This window comes from Poecilia latipinna, unplaced genomic scaffold (genome assembly GCF_001443285.1).
Source record: "Poecilia latipinna isolate Pla-1442-1.1 unplaced genomic scaffold, P_latipinna-1.0 Scaffold2354, whole genome shotgun sequence".
NCBI lineage: Eukaryota > Metazoa > Chordata > Actinopteri > Cyprinodontiformes > Poeciliidae > Poecilia > Poecilia latipinna.
The window spans coordinates 67,861-77,215 of NW_015114970.1; the positions used below are offsets into that span (position 1 = coordinate 67,861).

Consider the following 9,355-nt stretch of genomic DNA (forward strand, 5'->3'; position numbering starts at 1 on the left):
TGCTGTGGAATGGGAGCAGAGAATCGGTCCATCCAGCCTCCAACTGGCTCTCCATTGTTCAGACAGCAGGAGGCTCACATTGAAGGGGTATGTTCTGTGGTCAGGAGCCAAATCTGTTAACTCAACAAAGCCCTGTGGAGAAGGGAAACGGTCACAGAAAGATGGTCCCTACAGATCTAGCAGTCAAAGGGAGGGGCTATTTTGTAAATGATTGAAAGTTTTACATGGTGCAAACTGGCACCACCGTCAGTGTCCATCCGATTTTAAATGGGCTAATTTTGTTTGCATTCCAAGCCTTGCAGCCATGCTGAGGTACACCTGGTTTCCATTTTGTCTCCAAAGGACACATCCATATGACCCAGGCACTTCCATTTTCCTCAAAAGGTTCAAAATATTCACTTCAAATCAGTAAATTTAAATAAATTGACTATGTCTATATAAAAACTGAATCTGTTTGTTTTATAAAGCGACTTTAGACAAAACCTGTTGTGAATCTGCACTATATAAATAAACTCCAAAACACAGCTAAAATCCCATCTTTTGCCAGTGAACCTAATATTATGTTGTCTTGTCATTATATCTAAGAATGTATCATTAGAAACCTTCTAAGTACTTTGCAGCAGTTTGAATAGTCAGATAGCCCCTACAAACAAAAAGTAAAAGTGATGCTTGTCTTAGCTAAGTGTTGTCCCAAGATTATAGAAGCTTTCTCTATAAACTTTTTCTATCATCATCTCTAGAAAAAGTTGATGGAAAGAACAAAATTTTAAATAACTTTCTTGATTTTTGCAAGAACGTTTTCACACTCACTTGAACTGGTTTTTGGCTTTTCCAAAAAAATATCTAAAGCATTCAACATGGTGAACTTTCCCAAAAAAAATGTCAAACCTTCAGCTTGGAGAGGAGGATTGTCTCCATTGTTCTTAGATGTGTTTTTTTGTGCAATATTGTAAAAGTTCACTCAAAGTTCACATGACAACTAGATGAGAGCTACTGTGTTTTCAAGAAAGCCGAGTTTATAGGGACACTAACACAATACCATCCAATTCTGATTAAATGTTTTTAACTTCAGCAAAACAAATTTTGCAGAAGGAATTAAACGAATTAATTAACTTTATTAGAGCAATCCGGAAGAATGTAGGAGAATTTGAATGTAAGGGGGAAATATAAAATTAATTCTATCAAGTTTCATCCACATTTTAAACACGAGACTAAAGACAAAAAAACATGAAAAGATCATTTTACAACACAACAAGCTGATAACTTTCATTTGCACTCAGCAGAGACCATATAACCTAGTAAGACCACTGCAGAGCAGGACGACCCACCAATGAAGAGGCAAACCTACTAAAAGACCTGAGAAAAGGAGTCACTGATGATAAGAGTAGTCAGTGGTGACTGAATGACATGCATCTATGAAGGAGGTCTTTGCTATGGTTTCCCATTGTTTTCAGCTAACTGAAAACACATTTGTTCTACTGTACAAGACAGTAGAACAAGTCCACAATGTCCATGTCCTGTTCTAGTTCTAGATGTCTTTTGGGGCAACAAATGGTTCCTGTAAAATAAATTATCAATAAAAACATCCCCTGACAGTCATTCCCCAAAGGGGCAATAATGAGGCCATTGAATGACCATTTAGAATGGATGCTCTCTACAAAACAATGGGTTTTAGAGTCCAGTTTCCCACTGCTATTCATCCATAATAGTGGTAATAGTGGTATACTTCAGGTGTACAGGCCTTCCTCATTTTTAGCAGAAGAGAAGCTTCACATGCTGGGACAAGAGATTATACAGCCTTAAAGAGCATCAGAGAATTTCAAAGGATCAGCACGAAGAGGAGCACATTCCCATCAGAGCAGAGCACCGAGTCTAATTAAAGGCTGCAGTGGCGAAGGCTCTACCATGGACACTTAAATCACTGCTGACCCACTGACCTCCACAGTTTACTAGTAACCATATCTCTTTATAACCCAACAGAAGAAAAGGAAAGCCGAGTCTTTCCAAAAGACAATGAAGCCAACAGCTCTCTCATACTTCTGATGATGTTATGTAATCCGCATCCTTACCTCAGCCTAGTGACACAAACCACCAAATCTTTCCTCTGCTACTCCAAAGCAGAACTACAGCTCCATTAATTTAAAACAGTCAGATCCCTAGAAAACAGAATTCTGAAATAATGTGACTGATGAAGTAATGAGTAATTATTCATTGGTCTGTACCATGTATGTGTTATGTGTTTTAGAGAATGGCTGCAGAAGCTCATGGATGAGCCTCAGATAGGAGGCAGCCAGCTGACCAAGTGGAAAGGGCACAGAAAGCCACATTTTATACAGAGAGCCTGAACAGTTCAGAGCAGACCTACTGGAACCTTTGTCTCCGTAGCAACATTCACACAGCCTGCTAAATATACAAGTGGTAACATCCTAACATCCTTCTGTACAAGTAGCAAGCAGTGGATCTACAGTAAAGCCTGAACATCTTTGTGCTTCAGCAGTTGGTTACCATATAGATTTTGGATGTATTATGTTGGAGAGTTGTTGTTGACCAAAGAATCAGATAGATGAATAAGAACACCAAATCTGATATGATGAGCACAGTTTGATCTGAAGGAAGATTCATGAAGAATGGGAAATCCTTTTGTTTCATGAGGGCTTGCTTAAATATTTACAAAAAATTGATGCACCCCTAATTTCAATACATAATGTGAGCAGTTTCTGTTAAAAGGTAACAAAACAATTTCAGGCAATATTTAAAAAGTTAAAGGTTATCATTAGATGGAGTCAGCTACAGACTAGGATAAAGGCACTAGCAGCATTAAACAGAATAAGAGACTCAGATCTATCCCAGTGTAGTAAGGACTCAAACATCTGGACATGTCAACTTTTCGGTAACCTTGGGATACAACTTGAAGTAAAGCAATTGGTATGAAAACAAAGTCCTAGGTGCTTGGTCTAAACAGGTTTGGAAGTCAATATAGAGAAAGACATCCCTGTAACACCGAGTATAAAAATATATTTGGAATATAATCGTGGCACAACAAGAAGCATAAAAGCTTCCAAATCCTGAACTCTGCCATTACAGGGAAATTGATGACACTATTGTTATTTTACAGCAGATGTTCACAATTTGAGGTGCACCAATTGTAGTTTTCTGGTCAATCACCAATCTTTAAAAGGTCTGGCTGACCAATTCCATTTTTGGCCAAAAAAGTCACTAAATATAGCAACAAAGTCACTAAATTGGCAACATTAGTGACTTCTAATGTTAATGCATGTAGTCTTGAGTGCGGTTAACTGCGGTTAACTTCAAGGAAAAGTGTATAAAAGTTCATGAACACAATAAAACAACAGATGAAGTAAATGAAGTGCAAATAAAACTGGGAAAAACAGGTGTCTTATTGCTGCACTGCTGCTGGAAGATATTCAACAACTTAGGCAAATATAAATGGGTCAGATTACATCAATTTCGAGGCAAATGAATATCTTTGAATGATTTGCAGACATTTTGAGAACCCTAATCTAGAAACATTTTTTACTCTGTTCTTAGCATCAAGAAAGGTGGGTTACAGGTTGCTCTTCTTGTTAAAATTGCCACAAATTTTCATTATTCTTTAATATACATCCGTTCATCTTAATGTCTCTCTTGGCAAACTTTAGCAATGCAGCCACTAAAAATGTGAGAACTACAGGCAGTGGAAGTCTGCACAACAGACCATACATTATGATTATTGGCATGCAAAACTTGTATGCATAGCATGTAAAAATAATATCCTAATAAGTACTATATCAAAGATGTCTTTCATTGAGATACTGCACATAATGATATTGCAATGATGATTGTAGTAGATTTCTTATTCAGCTTTAGAAGGAAATTGTGTCACCTAGAACGAGATGTTTGGTGCAGACTCGGCGTCAATTTATACCCACCAAGGGGTTGTTCCACCACTTTGCTTTTTCAGTTTGACATTTTTACTTGACCTTTGAGAAAATAAAGACTACAACCCCTGAGAGTTTAGGCTTTGAAAAGTGTGATGGTGTGATGTCGAATATGAAGTGGGGGATTTTACCGTCACAAAAGCTAAATTGAACAGTTAGCATATTAAGCTACATTCACCTTGCATTAAAAATTACGGAGGTATATGAAGCTGTGATAGTCATGAAATACCACAGAAGGAATTTCATTATATGGCCTTACGTAGTATTAAAAGGTCCAGATATACCTGGACAAATTACCTCAATTTTACACTTGGCAGATACAAACTAGAAGAATAAAATGCCTGCGACTTTAAAAGTTTGCATCACAAAATAAAGAATTTATGTTGGTGGCAACTGGATATTTGATTAATTGGACAGAAATTAAGAATTTAAAGATAATAGAGAAATTACTCTATTATAATTCTGCTGGTCTGTAGGGAAGCTCATGAAGCACCAATCTAAAAACAAAACTAAACAGAAAAAGAATCTCAGATCTGGGAGCTTTTAGAAGCTGATTTTACACGTTCTATTCATTAAAACGGCTGATATTTAAGGGGATATGACAGAACTTAAGCTGTACAGATATATAAACAGGTCTTAGCTGGGGACTTTGGAGCCAAAGTATAAGCTCTCATAAGAAACGTTAGGAAGTGTAACTGCTCTGTGAAGTTGCACCACACCTCAGGAAAAATACTTTTGTTGTTTTATTCCTTCAATGGGCAAGCTGTTCTGCAAATATTACACCAGTTTTGTTTTTAAACCTAACATGCAGAAGGGCTCTGTCAACTTCATATCATCCAAATAGGCATGAGAAATGTCTGGAGACTGACTGGTATATTCTACTCTGACATTGGACAGTATGTCAGAGTAGAACATACTGTCTAAAGTTTAAAGTTTTAAACTAATAATAAAGATGTTTCTTTTATAATATAGCACACATTGCTATTCTGCTGTTTATAGAGTCAAACTAGTAGTCTAAAAATCTTCTTGGGCAGAATCTGTAGTCAGAGACTCTGCACACGTGCTGCTTTTAGCTTCCCACACTGCCTAAGCACCATTACCTTAAAGAGAGTAATAGGTGGGGCTGCTTTAGTTTGTATGCTGTGACTCTCCAAACAGCCCATTTTATCTTTCCTGTAAGCAAGAGAAAAAGAATGGGAGTGACCAGCTGTTCACAGCAACTAGTGGGGGAGGGGCAACACCTCTTATAACATATCCATTCAAGAATCAAAACATAAGCGAAGTCACTGTTCTACCATCTGACAATTCACGTTACAAACCATTCATGTGAACACTGATCACATGTGAACAGATCAGGAAAAGAACAAATATGTTAAAATAGATCAGCAACACAAAGACACAAGGGCATCATGAATATGTGAACACAGCTATATTTAGAATCTTAATTTTTTGAGATTCCTTCATTTTGTCCTCTGCCTGTATCAACTGAACATAAAGAAAGCTCTTTAAACATATTATAGAAATATAACATATTTACACATTTTTTTAACTCAAGTACCACTCCTCACCATGTCTAAAATATATTCAGGATTTTGTTAAGTCTTTAAATGCCAGAATGTCTTCCTCTTTTTAAGAAGAAAGCCCAGATTCCATAACACAAAATATATATTTTTATGGCAATTAGCTAAACAAGCTTACAACATTTCAACTTGTATTTAGAAATGTTGGTCAGAGAGATTTGTAGACAACATCAATCCATACTACATAAAGTATTTATATTTACATTTTTATTTTTTGGAAAAGTCAATTGGACAGCTGCAGGTGATCCAGAACGCTGCTGCTCGTGTTCTCACTAAAACCATAAAGACAGAGCACATCATCCAGTTCTAAAGTCCTTCTACTGGCTCATTGTTGCTCAAATAATATACCTTAAAATACTGCTGTCAGTTTATAAGTCACTAAAGGGTTTAGCAAAACAATACATTAAAGATCTGCTGTTGTTATAACAACCTTCCTGATCTGATCTGCATCCCCAGAACCAAACATGGAAAAGCAGCATTCAGCTTCCATGCACCACAAATCTGGAACAAACTTCCAGAAAACTGCAAAACAGCTGAAACACCGAGTCCCTTTAAATCAACAATTAAACATTAACTGGACCATCATAAATTGTAGTATGTATTCCAACTTTTCACCACTTTCTTTTATTTTGCCACTGTAATATAACGAGTCTTGCTCATTTGTTGTTTTGTGTTTTCATAATGTAAAGCACATCGCGTTGCCTTGTTGTTTAAATGTGGTATACAAACAAACTTGACTTGCCTAAGAAAAAACTAGCCTAGAAGAGGTGGAATGGACAGGCAGATAACAGCAACAAGAGATAGAACAGCAAGAAAACAAAGAAGACGACCAAATAGTAATAAAAACCCAGACAGGACAGATTTAAACAGACCTGCGTCATTTCATATCCAGGTTTGGAATGACCTGGGTATGAAATAATGTATTGGTTATCTTTTTCTGCAAACTGAGAAATAATCGATTCACTCCACAGTTTATGCTAAACCAATGAGTCCAGCAACATCTGGGATGGAGAGAAGCTTACTGCTAGTCAGCCAATGCGGTAACAAATCAGGCCCTGAAAAGATAAATGTGTTTTTTATTGCTGCCCTGCATCAATCAGCAAAAGTTTACCCTGCCTTATTAATGAGATTGGCATTGATCCGATAATGTTTGGTTTTAATTGCACAATGTTGCCATTGGTAACACAAGTCTGTTTCTGATGTAAGACAGGATGTGGCTGTGTTGGTTCCTGTTACAGTGTTAGCTACAGGCAGCTGATGAGCAGCTCAGACAAAACGCCACATTGCATGTGTGTGGGTGAGAGTGCTGAACAGCTAGGCCTGAACGCTGAAACAGAGAGAAGCACACAAGTTCTGCAAGGGATGGAGAGCTTTCTCAGGTTCTCAGAATAACACCTCCAATTGAGGCTTTACATTATGATTTATTGTAAACATACACCTGTCCTACTGAGTATGACACTTTATCTTGAACCATTCAACATGAAACCATTTCACATAAAAAAATTATATCTTCATATCTACCTTTCTAAAATTCAGGAAAGCTGTTTGAGAAATGCTGACAGAAGTAAATGTTGCTTCAAATTTCCGGATTCCAAACTCTAAAAGAAAAAGTCTCGTATGCACGAGTTCTCCAGCAGCAACCCACTACTGTATGCAGTGCAATATGAACCCAGCCTAACATATTTATAGTATTAATTAACACTTGCATAACAAATGAAACAGATTCCCTTTATTACCTCTGCTAAGGTAATAGCAAACTTAGCCATTACCTCTGCTAAGTATGCATAATTATGTACTGCCCAGCAACTTAGTCATTGCTACATTTTCACAACAAATAAACAATTAGTCATTGGCCAATTTCGATTTCACATTCACACCCCTCCAAACGAACCGGATTTTCTACACAAACCATCTAGACTTCGCTTAAAGTGGACTAAACAGGGCTGGCGGAATGCACCCTGAGACTTAATGACTTAACTTATTAAGTCTGAATGAAACGGGCTCTCAATGTCTCATTGATAACTAGTTAGAAAACAAGACAACTTGTGGATATACTTACTTATCTTGAAGCTCTGTAAATTAGAAAAGAGCTTGGATAGAAGAACTTCATACTATCCAAGATTTTGGACATATTCTATCTTACCTATATAATTCTTAACTGTTTTTACTCAATCTCACTGTGGGAAGAGAGGTCACAAAGCTAAAAGAAATTAGGCACATCATTTTGAAACTGTTCAACTGAGTGGACAGCTGAACAGTATCAAAGGTCTGTCCACAAAATAAGAACCATTTTTGTCCATCACTATTGACATGGAAATATGTCTGACATCTGGGGAGAAATTGGAGAAATTATATTTTCTGATGCTTCCTTCCCAATAGGCTGCAAGCTTTAATTTAGTTTCCTATGCAAACTTGAATGTTTAAATGCAAAACAAGTGACACTCTGGATATAATTTACACTTAAAGAGGAAAACGGATGAAGAGAAGCAAATGTAACATTTGTAATGAATGAGGCTCATAATATTCAGTAGATATTTTCAAATAAGTTCACACTTCATACTAAACAAAGATCCTGTGTTTGAAGTTGTGCCAAGCAGCAATAAATACACAGCTGACAGACACTGGCAAAAATGTTCCAGTTGTCATGGCAACAGTACTGAAAGAATCAAAACTAGTTACGCTACAGAAAAACATGCAGTAATGTGTTAATGCTCTTCTATAATTGGCCATGCAGCCAAAGGGCTTTTTTCTGAGATCAGATCTGGCTAAACTTCGGTTACCTGTTTGTACATTTCTGGTTGGAGATCACTTAGGCATGACAGGGATATGGTGTTTTCACTCTTACATGTAAGAGTGAAATTTGAATTCAAATAAAGGCTCTGCCAAGACTCATTAGCTATTCAATTAACCCATGCTGGAGTAGACAGGAGATGTACCACAAACTTTCCAGAGGAGAGTGGGTCTCAGCATCTTTACAGACTAAAGCCATTGTCAAGTTTCACTCTAGCCAGTTAATGTTTGGTTAAGTTCTAGCCAAGTTGGGTGTATTGATCCTCAGTATGTGGGGGTGAATATGGGCAGGAATGTGGAAACGTGGGCGATCAGTGAGCACAAAGAGTTGTGGTGTCATTGGGCATGTGTGCCCTTGGGCTGCCAGCTTCACTAGAATCTCTTGGCATATTTGTTTGTTGCAGGGTTCCCCATCCAGTTGATGCCATGTGTGCTCTTCAGCAAAATCTGATAAAAAGATGTTTGACTATGGAATTATCAATTTCAAGCTTGTCATGGAACGATGGTGGTGATGGTGGCAGGAATTTGTCCCATAATCGGCGGTTCGAACCCCAGTCCATCCGCCTTCACTGACACAAGTCAGACACTTGCCTGCTTGGTTGTAGTCAGAGGGCCTGGTGGCATTGGTGCATGGCAGCCTCACCACTGCCTTGCGTGAAAAGGTGAATGACTGAATGTAGTGTGAAGCGCTTTGGAGTCCCCTGGACTTTGTTAAAGCACGATACAGGCAAAGGCCATTTACCACATTGCCAAATACTATGGATTGAAAATGGTGATTGAGATGTTGTTGCTCAAGGAGTTTGCACATACTGCTTTCATTCATCCGATGAAATAAATCCATGGGGCAATCAACAGATGAAAAAGAATCCAGTCTCTCACAAACAATCTGATCCTATCTCTGTTCCTATAATAATGATTCAATCGCAGGAGAAAGCTTGAAAACTATATAGCGAGATGACAGAAGATCATGCGAGATCATGGGAAATCACACGAGATAAATGGAAATGTAGTCTTCTCATAACTGCCGTGGGAGTTTTCCCGGCACAC

General features: G+C 37.8%; 1 long non-coding RNA gene across 1 annotated transcript in view; it reads left to right on the plus strand.

The window, feature by feature from the left end:
• Positions 1–477: 477 nt before the first annotated feature.
• LOC106937459 (uncharacterized) overlaps positions 478–9,355 on the plus strand; it is a 21,121-nt gene continuing 12,243 nt past the window's right edge. Inside the window, exons 1-2 of the long non-coding RNA XR_001422400.1 lie at positions 478–488; positions 8,341–8,347. This is a non-coding gene — a long non-coding RNA (uncharacterized LOC106937459). The remainder of the gene's footprint in view (positions 489–8,340; positions 8,348–9,355) is intronic.